Source organism: Gadus chalcogrammus, chromosome 12 (genome assembly GCF_026213295.1).
Source record: "Gadus chalcogrammus isolate NIFS_2021 chromosome 12, NIFS_Gcha_1.0, whole genome shotgun sequence".
In the NCBI taxonomy this organism is placed as follows: domain Eukaryota; kingdom Metazoa; phylum Chordata; class Actinopteri; order Gadiformes; family Gadidae; genus Gadus; species Gadus chalcogrammus.
The window spans coordinates 7,911,929-7,933,356 of NC_079423.1; the positions used below are offsets into that span (position 1 = coordinate 7,911,929).

General features: G+C 43.8%; 15 non-coding genes and 5 pseudogenes across 15 annotated transcripts; all 20 read left to right on the forward strand.

The window, feature by feature from the left end:
* Positions 1–3,370: 3,370 nt before the first annotated feature.
* LOC130397030 (5S ribosomal RNA) lies at positions 3,371–3,489 on the forward strand. Its single transcript, XR_008899640.1, has one exon. It is a non-coding gene; the product is annotated as a 5S ribosomal RNA (ribosomal RNA).
* A 529-nt stretch (positions 3,490–4,018) lies between these two features.
* On the forward strand, positions 4,019–4,137 carry LOC130395191 (5S ribosomal RNA). Its single transcript, XR_008898275.1, has one exon. It is a non-coding gene; the product is annotated as a 5S ribosomal RNA (ribosomal RNA).
* A 529-nt stretch (positions 4,138–4,666) lies between these two features.
* LOC130396150 (5S ribosomal RNA) lies at positions 4,667–4,797 on the forward strand (annotated as a pseudogene).
* Positions 4,798–5,326: 529 nt separating this feature from the next.
* LOC130397031 (5S ribosomal RNA) lies at positions 5,327–5,445 on the forward strand. Its single transcript, XR_008899641.1, has one exon. It is a non-coding gene; the product is annotated as a 5S ribosomal RNA (ribosomal RNA).
* Positions 5,446–5,974: 529 nt separating this feature from the next.
* On the forward strand, positions 5,975–6,091 carry LOC130396089 (5S ribosomal RNA; annotated as a pseudogene).
* Positions 6,092–6,620: 529 nt separating this feature from the next.
* LOC130395273 (5S ribosomal RNA) lies at positions 6,621–6,739 on the forward strand. Its single transcript, XR_008898348.1, has one exon. It is a non-coding gene; the product is annotated as a 5S ribosomal RNA (ribosomal RNA).
* Positions 6,740–7,268: 529 nt separating this feature from the next.
* On the forward strand, positions 7,269–7,377 carry LOC130395886 (5S ribosomal RNA; annotated as a pseudogene).
* A 529-nt stretch (positions 7,378–7,906) lies between these two features.
* Positions 7,907–8,025, forward strand: LOC130395274 (5S ribosomal RNA). Its single transcript, XR_008898349.1, has one exon. It is a non-coding gene; the product is annotated as a 5S ribosomal RNA (ribosomal RNA).
* Positions 8,026–8,554: 529 nt separating this feature from the next.
* On the forward strand, positions 8,555–8,673 carry LOC130399916 (5S ribosomal RNA). Its single transcript, XR_008902409.1, has one exon. It is a non-coding gene; the product is annotated as a 5S ribosomal RNA (ribosomal RNA).
* Positions 8,674–9,202: 529 nt separating this feature from the next.
* LOC130399654 (5S ribosomal RNA) lies at positions 9,203–9,321 on the forward strand. Its single transcript, XR_008902157.1, has one exon. It is a non-coding gene; the product is annotated as a 5S ribosomal RNA (ribosomal RNA).
* Positions 9,322–9,850: 529 nt separating this feature from the next.
* Positions 9,851–9,969, forward strand: LOC130400856 (5S ribosomal RNA). Its single transcript, XR_008903327.1, has one exon. It is a non-coding gene; the product is annotated as a 5S ribosomal RNA (ribosomal RNA).
* A 529-nt stretch (positions 9,970–10,498) lies between these two features.
* Positions 10,499–10,629, forward strand: LOC130396076 (5S ribosomal RNA; annotated as a pseudogene).
* A 5,718-nt stretch (positions 10,630–16,347) lies between these two features.
* LOC130399495 (5S ribosomal RNA) lies at positions 16,348–16,466 on the forward strand. Its single transcript, XR_008902003.1, has one exon. It is a non-coding gene; the product is annotated as a 5S ribosomal RNA (ribosomal RNA).
* Positions 16,467–16,995: 529 nt separating this feature from the next.
* On the forward strand, positions 16,996–17,114 carry LOC130395193 (5S ribosomal RNA). The gene has a single exon (XR_008898277.1). It is a non-coding gene; the product is annotated as a 5S ribosomal RNA (ribosomal RNA).
* Positions 17,115–17,643: 529 nt separating this feature from the next.
* On the forward strand, positions 17,644–17,774 carry LOC130396153 (5S ribosomal RNA; annotated as a pseudogene).
* Positions 17,775–18,303: 529 nt separating this feature from the next.
* Positions 18,304–18,422, forward strand: LOC130397032 (5S ribosomal RNA). The gene has a single exon (XR_008899642.1). It is a non-coding gene; the product is annotated as a 5S ribosomal RNA (ribosomal RNA).
* Positions 18,423–18,951: 529 nt separating this feature from the next.
* On the forward strand, positions 18,952–19,070 carry LOC130395423 (5S ribosomal RNA). The gene has a single exon (XR_008898480.1). It is a non-coding gene; the product is annotated as a 5S ribosomal RNA (ribosomal RNA).
* A 529-nt stretch (positions 19,071–19,599) lies between these two features.
* Positions 19,600–19,718, forward strand: LOC130397033 (5S ribosomal RNA). The gene has a single exon (XR_008899643.1). It is a non-coding gene; the product is annotated as a 5S ribosomal RNA (ribosomal RNA).
* A 529-nt stretch (positions 19,719–20,247) lies between these two features.
* LOC130397034 (5S ribosomal RNA) lies at positions 20,248–20,366 on the forward strand. The gene has a single exon (XR_008899644.1). It is a non-coding gene; the product is annotated as a 5S ribosomal RNA (ribosomal RNA).
* Positions 20,367–20,896: 530 nt separating this feature from the next.
* On the forward strand, positions 20,897–21,015 carry LOC130397035 (5S ribosomal RNA). Its single transcript, XR_008899645.1, has one exon. It is a non-coding gene; the product is annotated as a 5S ribosomal RNA (ribosomal RNA).
* The last annotated feature ends 413 nt before the right edge of the window (positions 21,016–21,428 follow it).

A 21,428-nucleotide genomic window follows, 5' to 3' on the forward strand; every position in this document is an offset into this window, starting at 1 on the left:
CGTTTTAACCTTATAAGGTGCAATGACATCCATGATTTTCAAAATTTTCAAATTAAAGTTTTCTACAAGATCATCAGCAGAACATGGATTGAGAGGTGGTAGTAAGGAGATGGCCTTTCTAAAAAGTACATACGATTCTTCATTGATATACCGTTTTTTGACAGTATTTGATTTTGTCTGTATGTCGGGAATAAACGATATATTAAAGAAAACACAAAAGTGGTCAGACAAGGAAGGATCAGTCACAGAGAGATCAGAAACATTGAGGCCCTTTGTGATAACCAGGTCTAGAGTGTGGCCCTTACAATGAGTAGTCTCTTTCACATGTTGGGACAGTTCAAATGTGTCCAAAATGGTAAAAAGTTTTTTTGCACACTTGTCATTCAAATCATCAGTATGAAAATTGAAGTCACCAGTTATAACTAGACAGTCAAAGTCTGTGGAGATGCTAGACAATAATTCTGTGAATTCATCGAAAAAATTTGCAGAGTATGTGGGTGGCCTGTAAATAATTAATAGGAGAACTCTGGGGGAGCATTTCAATACAGCACAAAGGTATTCGAATGATGGAAAATCACCAAATAACATCTGTTTCCCCTGAAAATCATTTTTAAATATAACAGCAACCCCTCCACCTCTTTTCCCAGATCTACATGCATCAAAAAAGTTATAGTTGGGAGGAGCTGTCTCTATCAGAACGGTTGCACTGTTATTTTGTTCCAGCCATGTTTCAGTTAAAAACATAAAATCCAGTTTAGAGGTGGTAATAAAATCATTAACTAAAAATGATTTGTTATTAAGAGACCTAACATTAAGTAGACCCATCTTGATGGTGTTGTTGATAGGCTTTAAGGTTGTTTTTGGTTTGGAGGAAATATGTATGAGATTTGTGAGGTTAGCAGTGTGTCTACGTTTCCCTTTGTTTACTCTCTTAGTGGTTACAGCAGGAATGCAAAAGTTGCCATGTTTTGACATAGGCAACCTTGGGTTCAGCAGATTATGCGAAACGTCCTTTATACTTTGTCTACGGCTGAACCCTTTTTTGTCTCAGTAATACTCAGGACTACTATCAGTACAGGGGGCGGGGGGCTGGGGCGCTCTCCGCTTTGGTGTTATCAGCCTGTGTGAATGACCTGGCGATGCTATCATTGACACAGATGCAAGTTTGATGCCTACATATTCCTGTTTCTTAAATTCAGCTGGAAAATCGCAAAGGGAGGAGACAGTGGAGCTGGAGTTGTTGTGGCTATGGGAGAGATGAGGAGGGGGGTGGCCGTTCCTCGCCAAGCCAGCATCAGCGATGGGGGAGGGCACGGTGTCCATGGTGTCGGGCAGGCTGTTGTCTCTCTTCAAGGTCTTTGGTCTGTAATGCAGAGGAGGGGGGGGGAGGCCGTTCCTCGTCAAGCCAGCATCAGCGATTGGGGAAGGCACAGTGTTGATGGCGTCGGGCGGGCTGTTGTCTCTCTTCAAGGTCTGTGGGCTGTCTGCTATCTGTGTGTCAGATAGTGGCAGAGTAGATGTGTGGGGGAGGCTGTAGTCTCGCTTCTTCTCAACCTGTGCTCTGATTGCGGCCTGTGCGTCAGACCATGGCAAGATTGTGGCCTGTGCGTAAAGCGAGAAGAGAAGATTGTCCCTCAACAGTTTTGAGCCTAACCTGTTTGGGTGTAGGCCATCTGCTCTGAAAAGATATTTGCGCCCCCAGAATAAGTTGAAATTGTCAATAAAGCCCCTTCCTCTTTCATTGCAGACTCTGGAAAGCCATGTATTCAGTGCAAGTAGACGACTGAATCTGTTTATTCCCCTGTCAACTGATGGTATGGGTCCACTGATGAATGAGTTGATGTGTATTTTGTCCAGTGTATCCAATAGATCAGTGTAATCCCTCTTCAGAAGTTCTGACTGTTCTCTTTGAACATCATTAAATCCTGCATGCACAATAATCTGTGAGATTTTGGGGTTCTCCAATATGACTTTGGCTAGTTTATGGTTGATATCACTAACAATTCCATTTGGGAAGAAGCATGTTTTGATCTTCTTACCGGTTATATCCTTGATGGTTGAGTCTCCTATAATCAGAGTGTCTGGTTCATCTGCTTCCTCTGAGATGGGCCCTTGTTGGACGGTGGCAGACACATGCGCAGCCCGCCTCCGTGGCGACTGGTTGTTCCATGTCTGTCCGTACCGTCTGTCCGGACACATTTCAGGGGTCAGGGGTGCACGGGTGGCCGAGGCATGCGCAGCTCGCCTCCATGGCGACTGGTTCATGTTCCGTCTCTGTCCGCACTGTCCGTCCGGACGCATCTCGGGGCTCAGGGGTGCATGGGTGGCAGGCTCGTTCGTGGACTCTTGAAGTGGCAGGAACCGGTTCTTCAGTGGCAGGGTTAATTTCAGTGACGGGCTAATCCGGCTGATAACTTTAGCTTTGGGTAGTTTAGCATTTGGCGTTGAGTGATCTTGTTGATTCACTTTGGTATGTTGTTTTGGCTTAGCGCCGACTCTGTGCCAGTGAAACGCAGCTGGAACTGTCTCTCTCTTGTCCAGCTTCGGGAAGGATACAGTGTAGCTTTGATCATCTTGCTGTATCTGAGTGAGCTCAGCAAACTCACCCATCGGCACTGTATCCTGTAGGGGTCCTTTGCATTTTTCTAATGCTGCTAGTCTCGTTTCAATTAAAGCCACCCTCTGTTGCATTTTGGTGCAGTCTGTGCATTTCCCAGTCTCCGTGCCTGAGATATCCGAGTACAGAGGCATGTTGTCGATAGGAAAGTCCAAGGCTTTTTCTGCGGTCTGATCCGGGAGTAAAAAGTGCCAAAATGTATTGTTGAATCGAGCGATGGAGGACGACGAAAACAAACTATATACTGTTAGGTATTATGATCATGAAATAAAATAAGATAAAGTAGATCTAAATGATGAATTAAGTAGTTTTTTCCAATGCCTAGCGGAGCTTCGGGAAACATGACCTCTCTCTGCTGCTCTCTCTCTAATCTCCCAGTGATACTGCCAGCAGGGAGCACCAGAGAGCTGAACCGACAGTTGTACATTTCTTAAACTTTCACCAACGCAAACACGCACGCTCACTTCAGATCATGGGAGGACATCAAAAAATCACCACCCATTCTCTGACACTTTAACCGTTAACCTTGGTTCAAACATTTAACATCACACGCACACGCAGTGTATTTCAGATAATTAATGAATTCAGATGTCACAATGATCGTTTACATGGATAAGGAGTCCTACTGAATCAATTACTGCCGTTTATATCTAACTAATGATTGTTTTTGTAAAAGTGTAACGTCAAGCCTCAGCAGCTTTCTCACTCCTTATGTGCTACTGTATAAAACCTGGTTTTGCGCCTGCACTAATTGCTTACGGCCATACCACCCTGAACACGCCCGATCTCGTCTGATCTCGGAAGCTAAGCAGGGTCGGGCCTGGTTAGTACTTGGATGGGAGACCGCCTGGGAATACCAGGTGCTGTAAGCTTTTTCTTTTTCAACTCGAGCTCATTGACTCCGTGGCCTACCGTGGCGTACCGTGACCTGATGTTTACTGCCAACCGCTTTGGAGGATTTAAGCAACATACAAAAACTGACAACGTCTCTCAAAACTATTTTTGTGAAACATGAGGACAGTATAGTGATACTGCCAGCAGGGAGCACCAGAGAGCTGAACCGACAGTTGTACATTTCTTAAACTTTCACCAACACAAACACGCACGCTCACTTCAGATCATGGGAGGACGTCAAAAAATCACCACCCATTCTCTGACACTTTAACCGTTAACCTTGGTTCAAACATTTAACATCAAACGAACACGCAGTGTATTTCAGATAATTAATGAATTCAGATGTCACAATGATCGTTTACATGGATAAGGAGTCCTACTGAATCAATTACTGCCGTTTATATCTAACTAATGATTGTTTTTGTAAGAGTGTAACGTCGAGCCTCAGCAGCTTTCTCACTCCTTATGTGCTACTGTATAAAACCTGGTTTTGCGCCTGCACTATTTGATTTCGGCCATACCACCCTGAACACGCCCGATCTCGTCTGATCTCGGAAGCTAAGCAGGGTCGGGCCTGGTTAGTACTTGGATGGGAGAACGCCTGGGAATACCAGGTGCTGTAAGCTTTTTCTTTTTCAACTCGAGCTCATTGCCTCCGTGGCCTAGCGTGGCGTACCGTGACCTGATGTTTACTGCCAACCGCTTTGGAGGATTTAAGCAACATACAAAAACTGACAACGTCTCTCAAAACTATTTTTGTGAAACATGAGGACAGTATAGTGATACTGCCAGCAGGGAGCACCAGAGAGCTGAACCGACAGTTGTACATTTCTTAAACTTTCACCAACACAAACACGCACGCTCACTTCAGATCATGGGAGGACGTCAAAAAATCACCACCCATTCTCTGACACTTTAACCGTTAACCTTGGTTCAAACATTTAACATCACACGCACACGCAGTGTATTTCAGATAATTAATGAATTCAGATGTCACAATGATCGTTTACATGGATAAGGAGTCCTACTGAATCAATTACTGCCGTTTATATCTAACTAATGATTGTTTTTGTAAAAGTGTAACGTCGAGCCTCAGCAGCTTTCTCACTCCTTATGTGCTACTGTATAAAACCTGGTTTTGCGCCTGCACTAATTGCTTACGGCCATACCACCCTGAACACTCCCGATCTCGTCTGATCTCGGAAGCTAAGCAGTGTTGGGCATGGTTAGTACTTGGATGGGAGACCGCCTGGGAGACCGCCTGGGAATACCAGGTGCGGTTAGCTTTTTCTTTTTCAACTCGAGCTCATTGCCTCCGTGGCCTACCGTGGCGTACCGTGACCTGATGTTTACTGCCAACCGCTTTGGAGGATTTAAGCAACATACAAAAACTGACAACGTCTCTCAAAACTATTTTTGTGAAACATGAGGACAGTATAGTGATAATGCCAGCAGGGAGGACCAGAGAGCTGAAACGACAGTTGTACATTTCTTAAACTTTCACCAACACAAACACGCACGCTCACTTCAGATCATGGGAGGACGTCAAAAAATCACCACCCATTCTCTGACACTTTAACCGTTAACCTTGGTTCAAACATTTAACATCACACGCACACGCAGTGTATTTCAGATAATTAATGAATTCAGATGTCACAATTATCGTTTACATGGATAAGGAGTCCTACTGAATCAATTACTGCCGTTTATGTCTAACTAATGATTGTTTTTGTAAAAGTGTAACGTCGAGCCTCAGCAGCTTTCTCACTCCTTATGTGCTACTGTATAAAACCTGGTTTTGCGCCTGCACTAATTGCTTACGGCCATACCACCCTGAACACGCCCGATCTCGTCTGATCTCGGAAGCTAAGCAGGGTCGGGCCTGGTTAGTACTTGGATGGGAGACCGCCTGGGAATACCAGGTGCTGTAAGCTTTTTCTTTTTCAACTCGAGCTCATTGACTCCGTGGCCTACCGTGGCGTACCGTGACCTGATGTTTACTGCCAACCGCTTTGGAGGATTTAAGCAACATACAAAAACTGACAACGTCTCTCAAAACTATTTTTGTGAAACATGAGGACAGTATAGTGATACTGCCAGCAGGGAGCACCAGAGAGCTGAACCGACAGTTGTACATTTCTTAAACTTTCACCAACACAAACACGCACGCTCACTTCAGATCATGGGAGGACGTCAAAAAATCACCACCCATTCTCTGACACTTTAACCGTTAACCTTGGTTCAAACATTTAACATCACACGCACACGCAGTGTATTTCAGATAATTAATGAATTCAGATGTCACAATGATCGTTTACATGGATAAGGAGTCCTACTGAATCAATTACTGCCGTTTATATCTAACTAATGATTGTTTTTATAAAAGTGTAACGTCAAGCCTCAGCAGCATTCTCACTCCTTATCTGCTACTGTATAAAACCTGGTTTTGCGCCTGTACTAATTGCTTACGGCCAACCACCATGAACACGCCCGATCTCGTCTGATCTGGAAGCTAAGCAGGGTCGGGCCTGGTTAGTACTTGGATGGGAGACCGCCTGGGAATACCAGGTGCTGTAAGCTTTATCTTTTTCAACTCGAGCTCATTGCCTCCGTGGCCTACCGTGGCGTACCGTGACCTGATGTTTACTGCCAACCGCTTTGGAGGATCTAAGCAACATACAAAAACTGACAACGTCTCTCAAAACTATTTTTGTGAAACATGAGGACAGTATAGTGATACTGCCAGCAGGGAGCACCAGAGAGCTGAACCGACAGTTGTACATTTCTTAAACTTTCACCAACACAAACACGCACGCTCACTTCAGATCATGGGAGGACGTCAAAAAATCACCACCCATTCTCTTACACTTTAACCGTTAACCTTGGTTCAAACATTTAACATCACACGCACACGCAGTGTATTTCAGATAATTAATGAATTCAGATGTCACAATGATCGTTTACATGGATAAGGAGTCCTACTGAATCAATTACTGCCGTTTATATCTAACTAATGATTGTTTTTATAAAAGTGTAACGTCAAGCCTCAGCAGCTTTCTCACTCCTTATCTGCTACTGTATAAAACCTGGTTTTGCGCTTGTACTAATTGCTTACGGCCAAACCACCCTGAACACGCCCGATCTCGTCTGATCTTGGAAGCTAAGCAGGGTCGGGCCTGGTTAGTACTTGGATGCGAGACCGCCTGGGAATACCAGGTGCTGTAAGCTGTTTCTTTTTCAACTCGAGCTCATTGCCTCCGTGGCCTACCGTGGCGTACCGTGACCTGATGTTTACTGCCAACCGCTTTGGAGGATTTAAGCAACATACAAAAACTGACAACGTCTCTCAAAACTATTTTTGTGAAACATGAGGACAGTATAGTGATACTGCCAGCAGGGAGCACCAGAGAGCTGAACCGACAGTTGTACATTTCTTAAACTTTCACCAACACAAACACGCACGCTCACTTCAGATCATGGGAGGACGTCAAAAAATCACCACCCATTCTCTGACACTTTAACCGTTAACCTTGGTTCAAACATTTAACATCACACGCACACGCAGTGTATTTCAGATAATTAATGAATTCAGATGTCACAATGATCGTTTACATGGATAAGGAGTCCTACTGAATCAATTACTGCCGTTTATATCTAACTAATGATTGTTTTTGTAAGAGTGTAACGTCGAGCCTCAGCAGCTTTCTCACTCCTTATGTGCTACTGTATAAAACCTGGTTTTGCGCCTGCACTAATTGCTTACGGCCATACCACCCTGAACACGCCCGATCTCGGTAGCTAAGCAGGGTCGGGCCTGGTTAGTACTTGGATGGGAGACCGTCTGGGAATACCAGGTGCTGTAAGCTTTTTCTTTTTCAACTCGAGCTCATTGCCTCCGTGGCCTACCGTGGCGTACCGTGACCTGATGTTTACTGCCAACCGCTTTGGAGGATTTAAGCAACATACAAAAACTGACAACGTCTCTCAAAACTATTTTTGTGAAACATAAGGACAGTATAGTGATACTGCCAGCAGGGAGCACCAGAGAGCTGAACCGACAGTTGTACATTTCTTAAACTTTCACCAACACAAACACGCACGCTCACTTCAGATCATGGGAGGACGTCAAAAAATCACCACCCATTCTCTTACACTTTAACCGTTAACCTTGGTTCAAACATTTAACATCACACGCACACGCAGTGTATTTCAGATAATTAATGAATTCAGATGTCACAATGATCGTTTACATGGATAAGGAGTCCTACTGAATCAATTACTGCCGTTTATATCTAACTAATGATTGTTTTTATAAAAGTGTAACGTCAAGCCTCAGCAGCTTTCTCACTCCTTATCTGCTACTGTATAAAACCTGGTTTTGCGCTTGTACTAATTGCTTACGGCCAAACCACCCTGAACACGCCCGATCTCGTCTGATCTTGGAAGCTAAGCAGGGTCGGGCCTGGTTAGTACTTGGATGCGAGACCGCCTGGGAATACCAGGTGCTGTAAGCTGTTTCTTTTTCAACTCGAGCTCATTGCCTCCGTGGCCTACCGTGGCGTACCGTGACCTGATGTTTACTGCCAACCGCTTTGGAGGATTTAAGCAACATACAAAAACTGACAACGTCTCTCAAAACTATTTTTGTGAAACATGAGGACAGTATAGTGATACTGCCAGCAGGGAGCACCAGAGAGCTGAACCGACAGTTGTACATTTCTTAAACTTTCACCAACACAAACACGCACGCTCACTTCAGATCATGGGAGGACGTCAAAAAATCACCACCCATTCTCTGACACTTTAACCGTTAACCTTGGTTCAAACATTTAACATCACACGCACACGCAGTGTATTTCAGATAATTAATGAATTCAGATGTCACAATGATCGTTTACATGGATAAGGAGTCCTACTGAATCAATTACTGCCGTTTATATCTAACTAATGATTGTTTTTGTAAAAGTGTAACGTCGAGCCTCAGCAGCTTTCTCACTCCTTATGTGCTACTGTATAAAACCTGGTTTTGCGCCTGCACTAATTGCTTACGGCCATACCACCCTGAACACGCCCGATCTCGTCTGATCTCGGAAGCTAAGCAGGGTCGGGCCTGGTTAGTACTTGGATGGGAGACCGCCTGGGAATACCAGGTGCTGTAATCTTTTTCTTTTTCAACTCGAGCTCATTGACTCCGTGGCCTACCGTGGCGTACCGTGACCTGATGTTTACTGCCAACCGCTTTGGAGGATCTAAGCAACATACAAAAACTGACAACGTCTCTCAAAACTATTTTTGTGAAACATGAGGACAGTATAGTGATACTGCCAGCAGGGAGCACCAGAGAGCTGAACCGACAGTTGTACATTTCTTAAACTTTCACCATCACAAACACGCACGCTCACTTCAGATCATGGGAGGACGTCAAAAAATCACCACCCATTCTCTGACACTTTAACCGTTAACCTTGGTTCAAACATTTAACATCACACGCACACGCAGTGTATTTCAGATAATTAATGAATTCAGATGTCACAATGATCGTTTACATGGATAAGGAGTCCTACTGAATCAATTACTGCCGTTTATATCTAACTAATGATTGTTTTTGTAAGAGTGTAACGTCGAGCCTCAGCAGCTTTCTCACTCCTTATGTGCTACTGTATAAAACCTGGTTTTGCGCCTGCACTAATTGCTTACGGCCATACCACCCTGAACACGCCCGATCTCGTCTGATCTCGGAAGATAAGCAGGGTCGGGCCTGGTTAGTACTTGGATGGGAGACCGCCTGGGAATACCAGGTGCTGTAAGCTTTTTCTTTTTCAACTCGAGCTCATTGACTCCGTGGCCTACCGTGGCGTACCGTGACCTGATGTTTACTGCCAACCGCTTTGGAGGATTTAAGCAACATACAAAATCGGACAACGTCTCTCAAAACTATTTTTGTGAAACATGAGGACAGTATAGTGATACTGCCAGCAGGGAGCACCAGAGAGCTGAACCGACAGTTGTACATTTCTTAAACTTTCACCAACACAAACACGCACGCTCACTTCAGATCATGGGAGGACGTCAAAAAATCACCACCCATTCTCTGACACTTTAACCGTTAACCTTGGTTCAAACATTTAACATCACACGCACACGCAGTGTATTTCAGATAATTAATGAATTCAGATGTCACAATGATCGTTTACATGGATAAGGAGTCCTACTGAATCAATTACTGCCGTTTATATCTAGCTAATGATTGTTTTTGTAAAAGTGTAACGTCGAGCCTCAGCAGCTTTCTCACTCCTTATGTGCTACTGTATAAAACCTGGTTTTGCGCCTACACTTATTGCTTACGGCCATAACACCCTGAACACGCCCGATCTCGTCTGATCTCGGAAGCTAAGCAGGGTCGGGCCTGGTTAGTACTTGGATGGGAGACCGCCTGGGAATACCAGGTGCTGTAAGCTTTTTCTTTTTCAACTCGAGCTCATTGCCTCCGTGGCCTACCGTGGCGTACCGTGACCTGATGTTTACTGCCAACCGCTTTGGAGGATTTAAGCAACATACAAAATCTGACAACGTCTCTCAAAACTATTTTTGTGAAACATGAGGACAGTATAGTGATACTGCCAGCAGGGAGCACCAGAGAGCTGAACCGACAGTTGTACATTTCTTAAACTTTCACCAACACAAACACGCACGCTCACTTCAGATCATGGGAGGACGTCAAAAAATCACCACCCATTCTCTGACACTTTAACCGTTAACCTTGGTTCAAACATTTAACATCACACGCACACGCAGTGTATTTCAGATAATTAATGAATTCAGATGTCACAATGATCGTTTACATGGATAAGGAGTCCTACTGAATCAATTACTGCCGTTTATATCTAACTAATGATTGTTTTTGTAAAAGTGTAACGTCGAGCCTCAGCAGCTTTCTCACTCCTTATGTGCTACTGTATAAAACCTGGTTTTGCGCCTGCACTAATTGCTTACGGCCATACCACCCTGAACACTCCCGATCTCGTCTGATCTCGGAAGCTAAGCAGTGTTGGGCATGGTTAGTACTTGGGTGGGAGACCGCCTGGGAGACCGCCTGGGAATACCAGGTACTGTAAGCTTTTTCTTTTTCAACTCGAGCTCATTGACTCCGTGGCCTACCGTGGCGTACCGTGACCTGATGTTTACTGCCAACCGCTTTGGAGGATTTAAGCAACATACAAAAACTGACAACGTCTCTCAAAACTATTTTTGTGAAACATGAGGACAGTATAGGCAAGGCAAGGCAAGGCAACTTTATTTATATAGCACTTTTCATACACAAGGCAGACTCAAAGTGCTTCACATATAAACATTGTTATACATTAAAAAAGAAAAGAAAACATATGCAAAGAAATTAGTAAAATAGAAAGTTAAAAAGGCTTTTTAGTAAGTAAAATTGAAAGTGAGTTAAAAAGGCATTTTAGTAAAATAAAGCTAAAGTATTTAAGATTTAGCAGAAAGCTAAAGCAAACATAAAAGTCTTCAATCTTGTTTTGAAGGTGCTCAGAGTTGGGGCAAGTCTTAAATCCTCAGGGAGTTTATTCCAGCTATTTGTTGCATAGTAACTAAATCCTGCTTTCCCATGTTTCGTGTTTACTCGGGGGATAATTAACAGATTGGTCTCAGAAGATCTTAGTGTTCTAGAAGGCTTATGTAGTGGAAGCATATCAGTTAAATATTTTGGGCCTAAACCATGTAGGGATTTATAGGTTAGCAACATGATTTTAAAATCAATTCTCTGACCTACAGGAAGCCAATGTAACGATTTAAGAATTGGTGTAATATGTTCAAATTTTTTGGTCTTTGTTAATACTCTAGCAGCAGCATTCTGAACAAGCTGAAGCTTCCTTAGAGTTTGTTTTGGGAGACCTGTAAGGAGACCATTGCAGTAATCAAGCTTACTAGTGATAAAGGCATGTACAAGTTTTTGTAAGTCTTCTGTGGACATGAGCCCTCTAAGTCTTGCTACATTTTTAAGGTGATAATATGCAGATTTTGTAACTGATTTGATGTGACTTTCGAAATGTAAATCAGAATCCATGATAACCCCTAGGTTTCTGGCTTTGATTGAGGTTTTCAGGGACAGAGAGTGAAGGTGTTGGGTTACTTTAAGCCTTTCCGTTTTAGCACCAAATACAATTATCTCTGTTTTATCCTCATTTAGCTGAAGGAAATTTCGGCACATCCAGTCTTTCACTTGCTCAATGCACTGGCACAGCAGATCTATGGGCCGATAGTCATTTGGTGATAGCGATACATAGATTTGCGTGTCATCAGCATAGCAATGATGGTCAATATTGTTATTATGCATGATTTGCCCTAGTGGGAGCATGTAGATGTTGAATAAAGAGGGTCCTAAGATCGAACCTTGTGGGACTCCACACATCACGTTGGTTGATTCTGATACAAAGTCGCCGATGGAAACAAAGTAGTTCCTATTTTGTAGGTAGGATCTGAACCAATTTAAGACTGTGCCTGAAAGCCCCACCCAGTTTTCTAACCTGTCCAAAAGTATTGTATGGTCTACAGTGTCGAATGCAGCACTGAGGTCTAGTAGCATTAGTATTGAGGTTTTTCCAGAGTCTGTGTTAAGACGGATGTCGTTTACAACTTTAATGAGGGCGGTCTCAGTGCTGTGCAGGGGTCGAAATCCTGATTGGAAGGTGTCATAACAACCAGTTGATGCCAGGAAGTGATTAAGTTGCTGGAGGACAACTTTCTCAATGATTTTACTTATGAAGGGCAGATTTGATATTGGTCTGTAGTTGTTAATAATAGAGGTATCTAGGCTCCGCTTTTTTAAAAGGGGTTTAATAACTGCAGTTTTCAGGGCTTTTGGAAAGTTGCCTGACTGGAGAGAGTTGTTAACTATCTGCAATATGTCTATTGCTAGGCAGTCAAAAACATTCTTAAAGAGGTTGGTAGGTAAAGAATCAAGGCAACAGGTGGATGGCTTTAGTTGTGTAACAGTTTCCACAAGAGTTTTAGAGTCAATAACATTAAAGCATGCCATCCCTGCCACGTTATTTTTGCCTGAACAGGGTGGTAGTCCAACATTTTTGTTTGAAGTGGAGATATTGATGGCGCGTCTGATGCCTTCAATTTTATCAGTATAAAAAGCTGCAAACTCATTGCATTTCTGCGTGGAATGGAGATCAGGTGGAATTTGTGTTGGGGGGTTGGTCAGTCTGTCAACAGTTGCAAATAGGGTTTTTGCATTATTATTATTGGATTTAATGATATTGGAGAAAAATGTTTCTCTAGCACTTTTTAAGTCTGAATTGTAGGCACGGAGGCTCTCTTTGTAGATATCATGGTGAATTTGAAGCTTTGTTTTACGCCAGATGCGTTCAACCTTCCTGCATTCTTTTTTCTGTGCTGTTACAGAGGCAGCTTTTCTCCAGGGTGCCTTTTGCTTTCCAGAAATCGTTTTAACCTTATAAGGTGCAATGACATCCATGATTTTCAAAATTTTCAAATTAAAGTTTTCTACAAGATCATCAGCAGAACATGGATTGAGAGGTGGTAGTAAGGAGATGGCCTTTCTAAAAAGTACATACGATTCTTCATTGATATACCGTTTTTTGACAGTATTTGATTTTGTCTGTATGTCGGGAATAAACGATATATTAAAGAAAACACAAAAGTGGTCAGACAAGGAAGGATCAGTCACAGAGAGATCAGAAACATTGAGGCCCTTTGTGATAACCAGGTCTAGAGTGTGGCCCTTACAATGAGTAGTCTCTTTCACATGTTGGGACAGTTCAAATGTGTCCAAAATGGTAAAAAGTTTTTTTGCACACTTGTCATTCAAATCATCAGTATGAAAATTGAAGTCACCAGTTATAACTAGACAGTCAAAGTCTGTGGAGATGCTAGACAATAATTCTGTGAATTCATCGAAAAAATTTGCAGAGTATGTGGGTGGCCTGTAAATAATTAATAGGAGAACTCTGGGGGAGCATTTCAATACAGCACAAAGGTATTCGAATGATGGAAAATCACCAAATAACATCTGTTTCCCCTGAAAATCATTTTTAAATATAACAGCAACCCCTCCACCTCTTTTCCCAGATCTACATGCATCAAAAAAGTTATAGTTGGGAGGAGCTGTCTCTATCAGAACGGTTGCACTGTTATTTTGTTCCAGCCATGTTTCAGTTAAAAACATAAAATCCAGTTTAGAGGTGGTAATAAAATCATTAACTAAAAATGATTTGTTATTAAGAGACCTAACATTAAGTAGACCCATCTTGATGGTGTTGTTGATAGGCTTTAAGGTTGTTTTTGGTTTGGAGGAAATATGTATGAGATTTGTGAGGTTAGCAGTGTGTCTACGTTTCCCTTTGTTTACTCTCTTAGTGGTTACAGCAGGAATGCAAAAGTTGCCATGTTTTGACATAGGCAACCTTGGGTTCAGCAGATTATGCGAAACGTCCTTTATACTTTGTCTACGGCTGAACCCTTTTTTGTCTCAGTAATACTCAGGACTACTATCAGTACAGGGGGCGGGGGGCTGGGGCGCTCTCCGCTTTGGTGTTATCAGCCTGTGTGAATGACCTGGCGATGCTATCATTGACACAGATGCAAGTTTGATGCCTACATATTCCTGTTTCTTAAATTCAGCTGGAAAATCGCAAAGGGAGGAGACAGTGGAGCTGGAGTTGTTGTGGCTATGGGAGAGATGAGGAGGGGGGTGGCCGTTCCTCGCCAAGCCAGCATCAGCGATGGGGGAGGGCACGGTGTCCATGGTGTCGGGCAGGCTGTTGTCTCTCTTCAAGGTCTTTGGTCTGTAATGCAGAGGAGGGGGGGGGAGGCCGTTCCTCGTCAAGCCAGCATCAGCGATTGGGGAAGGCACAGTGTTGATGGCGTCGGGCGGGCTGTTGTCTCTCTTCAAGGTCTGTGGGCTGTCTGCTATCTGTGTGTCAGATAGTGGCAGAGTAGATGTGTGGGGGAGGCTGTAGTCTCGCTTCTTCTCAACCTGTGCTCTGATTGCGGCCTGTGCGTCAGACCATGGCAAGATTGTGGCCTGTGCGTAAAGCGAGAAGAGAAGATTGTCCCTCAACAGTTTTGAGCCTAACCTGTTTGGGTGTAGGCCATCTGCTCTGAAAAGATATTTGCGCCCCCAGAATAAGTTGAAATTGTCAATAAAGCCCCTTCCTCTTTCATTGCAGACTCTGGAAAGCCATGTATTCAGTGCAAGTAGACGACTGAATCTGTTTATTCCCCTGTCAACTGATGGTATGGGTCCACTGATGAATGAGTTGATGTGTATTTTGTCCAGTGTATCCAATAGATCAGTGTAATCCCTCTTCAGAAGTTCTGACTGTTCTCTTTGAACATCATTAAATCCTGCATGCACAATAATCTGTGAGATTTTGGGGTTCTCCAATATGACTTTGGCTAGTTTATGGTTGATATCACTAACAATTCCATTTGGGAAGAAGCATGTTTTGATCTTCTTACCGGTTATATCCTTGATGGTTGAGTCTCCTATAATCAGAGTGTCTGGTTCATCTGCTTCCTCTGAGATGGGCCCTTGTTGGACGGTGGCAGACACATGCGCAGCCCGCCTCCGTGGCGACTGGTTGTTCCATGTCTGTCCGTACCGTCTGTCCGGACACATTTCAGGGGTCAGGGGTGCACGGGTGGCCGAGGCATGCGCAGCTCGCCTCCATGGCGACTGGTTCATGTTCCGTCTCTGTCCGCACTGTCCGTCCGGACGCATCTCGGGGCTCAGGGGTGCATGGGTGGCAGGCTCGTTCGTGGACTCTTGAAGTGGCAGGAACCGGTTCTTCAGTGGCAGGGTTAATTTCAGTGACGGGCTAATCCGGCTGATAACTTTAGCTTTGGGTAGTTTAGCATTTGGCGTTGAGTGATCTTGTTGATTCACTTTGGTATGTTGTTTTGGCTTAGCGCCGACTCTGTGCCAGTGAAACGCAGCTGGAACTGTCTCTCTCTTGTCCAGCTTCGGGAAGGATACAGTGTAGCTTTGATCATCTTGCTGTATCTGAGTGAGCTCAGCAAACTCACCCATCGGCACTGTATCCTGTAGGGGTCCTTTGCATTTTTCTAATGCTGCTAGTCTCGTTTCAATTAAAGCCACCCTCTGTTGCATTTTGGTGCAGTCTGTGCATTTCCCAGTCTCCGTGCCTGAGATATCCGAGTACAGAGGCATGTTGTCGATAGGAAAGTCCAAGGCTTTTTCTGCGGTCTGATCCGGGAGTAAAAAGTGCCAAAATGTATTGTTGAATCGAGCGATGGAGGACGACGAAAACAAACTATATACTGTTAGGTATTATGATCATGAAATAAAATAAGATAAAGTAGATCTAAATGATGAATTAAGTAGTTTTTTCCAATGCCTAGCGGAGCTTCGGGAAACATGACCTCTCTCTGCTGCTCTCTCTCTAATCTCCCAGTGATACTGCCAGCAGGGAGCACCAGAGAGCTGAACCGACAGTTGTACATTTCTTAAACTTTCACCAACGCAAACACGCACGCTCACTTCAGATCATGGGAGGACATCAAAAAATCACCACCCATTCTCTGACACTTTAACCGTTAACCTTGGTTCAAACATTTAACATCACACGCACACGCAGTGTATTTCAGATAATTAATGAATTCAGATGTCACAATGATCGTTTACATGGATAAGGAGTCCTACTGAATCAATTACTGCCGTTTATATCTAACTAATGATTGTTTTTGTAAAAGTGTAACGTCAAGCCTCAGCAGCTTTCTCACTCCTTATGTGCTACTGTATAAAACCTGGTTTTGCGCCTGCACTAATTGCTTACGGCCATACCACCCTGAACACGCCCGATCTCGTCTGATCTCGGAAGCTAAGCAGGGTCGGGCCTGGTTAGTACTAGGATGGGAGACCGCCTGGGAATACCAGGTGCTGTAAGCATTTTCTTTTTCAACTCGAGCTCATTGACTCCGTGGCCTACCGTGGCGTACCGTGACCTGATGTTTACTGCCAACCGCTTTGGAGGATTTAAGCAACATACAAAAACTGACAACGTCTCTCAAAACTATTTTTGTGAAACATGAGGACAGTATAGTGATACTGCCAGCAGGGAGCACCAGAGAGCTGAACCGACAGTTGTACATTTCTTAAACTTTCACCAACACAAACACGCACGCTCACTTCAGATCATGGGAGGACGTCAAAAAATCACCACCCATTCTCTGACACTTTAACCGTTAACCTTGGTTCAAACATTTAACATCAAACGAACACGCAGTGTATTTCAGATAATTAATGAATTCAGATGTCACAATGATCGTTTACATGGATAAGGAGTCCTACTGAATCAATTACTGCCGTTTATATCTAACTAATGATTGTTTTTGTAAGAGTGTAACGTCGAGCCTCAGCAGCTTTCTCACTCCTTATGTGCTACTGTATAAAACCTGGTTTTGCGCCTGCACTATTTGATTTCGGCCATACCACCCTGAACACGCCCGATCTCGTCTGATCTCGGAAGCTAAGCAGGGTCGGGCCTGGTTAGTACTTGGATGGGAGAACGCCTGGGAATACCAGGTGCTGTAAGCTTTTTCTTTTTCAACTCGAGCTCATTGCCTCCGTGGCCTAGCGTGGCGTACCGTGACCTGATGTTTACTGCCAACCGCTTTGGAGGATTTAAGCAACATACAAAAACTGACAACGTCTCTCAAAACTATTTTTGTGAAACATGAGGACAGTATAGTGATACTGCCAGCAGGGAGCACCAGAGAGCTGAACCGACAGTTGTACATTTCTTAAACTTTCACCAACACAAACACGCACGCTCACTTCAGATCATGGGAGGACGTCAAAAAATCACCACCCATTCTCTGACACTTTAACCGTTAACCTTGGTTCAAACATTTAACATCACACGCACACGCAGTGTATTTCAGATAATTAATGAATTCAGATGTCACAATGATCGTTTACATGGATAAGGAGTCCTACTGAATCAATTACTGCCGTTTATATCTAACTAATGATTGTTTTTGTAAAAGTGTAACGTCGAGCCTCAGCAGCTTTCTCACTCCTTATGTGCTACTGTATAAAACCTGGTTTTGCGCCTGCACTAATTGCTTACGGCCATACCACCCTGAACACTCCCGATCTCGTCTGATCTCGGAAGCTAAGCAGTGTTGGGCATGGTTAGTACTTGGATGGGAGACCGCCTGGGAGACCGCCTGGGAATACCAGGTGCGGTTAGCTTTTTCTTTTTCAACTCGAGCTCATTGCCTCCGTGGCCTACCGTGGCGTACCGTGACCTGATGTTTACTGCCAACCGCTTTGGAGGATTTAAGCAACATACAAAAACTGACAACGTCTCTCAAAACTATTTTTGTGAAACATGAGGACAGTATAGTGATAATGCCAGCAGGGAGGACCAGAGAGCTGAAACGACAGTTGTACATTTCTTAAACTTTCACCAACACAAACACGCACGCTCACTTCAGATCATGGGAGGACGTCAAAAAATCACCACCCATTCTCTGACACTTTAACCGTTAACCTTGGTTCAAACATTTAACATCACACGCACACGCAGTGTATTTCAGATAATTAATGAATTCAGATGTCACAATTATCGTTTACATGGATAAGGAGTCCTACTGAATCAATTACTGCCGTTTATGTCTAACTAATGATTGTTTTTGTAAAAGTGTAACGTCGAGCCTCAGCAGCTTTCTCACTCCTTATGTGCTACTGTATAAAACCTGGTTTTGCGCCTGCACTAATTGCTTACGGCCATACCACCCTGAACACGCCCGATCTCGTCTGATCTCGGAAGCTAAGCAGGGTCGGGCCTGGTTAGTACTTGGATGGGAGACCGCCTGGGAATACCAGGTGCTGTAAGCTTTTTCTTTTTCAACTCGAGCTCATTGACTCCGTGGCCTACCGTGGCGTACCGTGACCTGATGTTTACTGCCAACCGCTTTGGAGGATTTAAGCAACATACAAAAACTGACAACGTCTCTCAAAACTATTTTTGTGAAACATGAGGACAGTATAGTGATACTGCCAGCAGGGAGCACCAGAGAGCTGAACCGACAGTTGTACATTTCTTAAACTTTCACCAACACAAACACGCACGCTCACTTCAGATCATGGGAGGACGTCAAAAAATCACCACCCATTCTCTGACACTTTAACCGTTAACCTTGGTTCAAACATTTAACATCACACGCACACGCAGTGTATTTCAGATAATTAATGAATTCAGATGTCACAATGATCGTTTACATGGATAAGGAGTCCTACTGAATCAATTACTGCCGTTTATATCTAACTAATGATTGTTTTTATAAAAGTGTAACGTCAAGCCTCAGCAGCATTCTCACTCCTTATCTGCTACTGTATAAAACCTGGTTTTGCGCCTGTACTAATTGCTTACGGCCAAACCACCATGAACACGCCCGATCTCGTCTGATCTGGGAAGCTAAGCAGGGTCGGGCCTGGTTAGTACTTGGATGGGAGACCGCCTGGGAATACCAGGTGCTGTAAGCTTTATCTTTTTCAACTCGAGCTCATTGCCTCCGTGGCCTACCGTGGCGTACCGTGACCTGATGTTTACTGCCAACCGCTTTGGAGGATTTAAGCAACATACAAAAACTGACAACGTCTCTCAAAACTATTTTTGTGAAACATGAGGACAGTATAGTGATACTGCCAGCAGGGAGCACCAGAGAGCTGAACCGACAGTTGTACATTTCTTAAACTTTCACCAACACAAACACGCACGCTCACTTCAGATCATGGGAGGACGTCAAAAAATCACCACCCATTCTCTGACACTTTAACCGTTAACCTTGGTTCAAACATTTAACATCACACGCACACGCAGTGTATTTCAGATAATTAATGAATTCAGATGTCACAATGATCGTTTACATGGATAAGGAGTCCTACTGAATCAATTACTGCCGTTTATATCTAACTAATGATTGTTTTTGTAAAAGTGTAACGTCGAGCCTCAGCAGCTTTCTCACTCCTTATGTGCTACTGTATAAAACCTGGTTTTGCGCCTGCACTAATTGCTTACGGCCATACCACCCTGAACACGCCCGATCTCGTCTGATCTCGGAAGCTAAGCAGGGTCGGGCCTGGTTAGTACTTGGATGGGAGACCGCCTGGGAATACCAGGTGCTGTAAGCTTTTTCTTTTTCAACTCGAGCTCATTGACTCCGTGGCCTACCGTGGCGTACCGTGACCTGATGTTTACTGCCAACCGCTTTGGAGGATTTAAGCAACATACAAAAACTGACAACGTCTCTCAAAACTATTTTTGTGAAACATGAGGACAGTATAGTGATACTGCCAGCAGGGAGCACCAGAGAGCTGAACCGACAGTTGTACATTTCTTAAACTTTCACCAACACAAACACGCACGCTCACTTCAGATCATGGGAGGACGTCAAAAAATCACCACCCATTCTCTGACACTTTAACCGTTAACCTTGGTTCAAACATTTAACATCACACGCACACGCAGTGTATTTCAGATAATTAATGAATTCAGATGTCACAATGATCGTTTACATGGATAAGGAGTCCTACTGAATCAATTACTGCCGTTTATATCTAACTAATGATTGTTTTTGTAAAAGTGTAACGTCGAGCCTCAGCAGCTTTCTCACTCCTTATGTGCTACTGTATAAAACCTGGTTTTGCGCCTGCACTAATTGCTTACGGCCATACCACCCTGAACACGCCCGATCTCGTCTGATCTCGGAAGCTAAGCAGGGTCGGGCCTGGTTAGTACTTGGATGGGAGACCGCCTGGGAATACCAGGTGCTGTAAGCTTTTTCTTTTTCAACTCGAGCTCATTGCCTCCGTGGCCTACCGTGGCGTACCGTGACCTGATGTTTACTGCCAACCGCTTTGGAGGATTTAAGCAACATACAAAAACTGACAACGTCTCTCAAAACTATTTTTGTGAAACATGAGGACAGTATAGTGATACTGCCAGCAGGGAGCACCAGAGAGCTGAACCGACAGTTGTACATTTCTTAAACTTTCACCAACACAAACACGCACGCTCACTTCAGATCATGGGAGGACGTCAAAAAATCACCACCCATTCTCTGACACTTTAACCGTTAACCTTGGTTCAAACATTTAACATCACACGCACACGCAGTGTATTTCAGATAATTAATGAATTCAGATGTCACAATGATCGTTTACATGGATAAGGAGTCCTACTGAATCAATTACTGCCGTTTATATCTAACTAATGATTGTTTTTGTAAAAGTGTAACGTCGAGCCTCAGCAGCTTTCTCACTCCTTATGTGCTACTGTATAAAACCTGGTTTTGCGCCTAGCACTAATTGCTTACGGCCATACCACCCTGAACACGCCCGATCTCGTCTGATCTCGGAAGCTAAGCAGGGTCGGGCCTGGTTAGTACTTGGATGGGAGACCGCCTGGGAATACCAGGTGCTGTAAGCTTTTTCTTTTTCAACTCGAGCTCATTGCCTCCGTGGCCTACCGTGGCGTACCGTGACCTGATGTTTACTGCCAACCGCTTTGGAGGATTTAAGCAACATACAAAAACTGACAACGTCTCTCAAAACTATTTTTGTGAAACATGAGGACAGTATAGTGATACTGCCAGCAGGGAGCACCAGAGAGCTGAACCGACAGTTGTACATTTCTTAAACTTTCACCAACACAAACACGCACGCTCACTTCAGATCATGGGAGGACGTCAAAAAATCACCACCCATTCTCTGACACTTTAACCGTTAACCTTGGTTCAAACATTTAACATCACACGCACACGCAGTGTATTTCAGATAATTAATGAATTCAGATGTCACAATGATCGTTTACATGGATAAGGAGTCCTACTGAATCAATTA